A 1142-nucleotide genomic window follows, 5' to 3' on the forward strand; every position below is an offset into this window, starting at 1 on the left:
GTTTGGGTGGGAAAGTGTTTTTGAATTTTGAAGGTAGGTGGGGTTTTTGGGGAAGAGTGGATGGATGTGAGTGGTGAAGGGGGTAATTGGGAAGAGAGATTGAAGTTGATGGGAAGTGTGACATGGGGAAGAGTGAAATAGGATTAGGAGATAAGGTGGGAATATGTTAGGTGGGGATCCTGTGGGGTCCACAGATCCTGAGGTGATCCTGTGGGGTCCACAGATCCTGAGGTGATCCTGTGGGGTCCACAGATCCTGAGGTGATCCTGTGGGGTCCACAGATCCTGAGGTGATCCTGTGGGGTCCACAGATCCTGAGGTGATCCTGTGGGTCCACAGATCCTGAGGTGTCAAGGAATTACATCCCTGCACCAAATAGGCATGTAAAATGCCTTTGCATACCATTCTGGCGTTTAAACAACGAGGTGATGCACGTTCTGGGCGTTTAATGCCCATGTGAAGCATGTTCTGGGCGTTCAACGCCCATGTGTAGCATGTTTCTGGCGTTGAACACCAGTTCCATGCTTGTTACTGGCGTTCAGCGCCAGCTTTTCTCAAGGCACTTTCCTGGCGTTCAAACGCCAGAATTTTGCTTGTTTCTAGCGTTCAGCGCCAGATTCATGCTCTATTCTGGCGTTGAACGCCAGCCAGATGCTCCTTACTGGCGTTGAACGCCAGTCTGCCTTTCCTTCAGGGTGCGAATTTTTTCTGCTGTTTTTTATTCTGTTTTTAATTTTTTATGATTTTTTCGTGACTCCTCATGATCATGTACCTAATAAAACACAAAATAACAATAAAATAAAATAAAATAAAAATTAGATAAATAAAATTGGGTTGCCTCCCAACAAGCGCTTCTTTAATGTCAATAGCTTGACATTGTGCTTTCATGGAGCCACAAAGGTGATCAGGTCAATGTTGTATAGTCCCAACACCAAACTTAGAGTTTGGATATGGGGTCTTAACACCAAACTTAGAGTTTGGTTGTGGCCTCCCAACACCAAACTTAGAGTTTGACTGTGGGGGCTCTTCTTGACTCTGAACTGAGAGAAGCTCTTCATGCTTACTCTCCTTTATCACAGAGGGATGGCCCTGTGCCTTAAACACAAGGTAGTCCCCATTCAATTGAAGGACTAATTCACCTCT

This window comes from Arachis duranensis, chromosome 9 (genome assembly GCF_000817695.3).
Source record: "Arachis duranensis cultivar V14167 chromosome 9, aradu.V14167.gnm2.J7QH, whole genome shotgun sequence".
NCBI lineage: Eukaryota > Viridiplantae > Streptophyta > Magnoliopsida > Fabales > Fabaceae > Arachis > Arachis duranensis.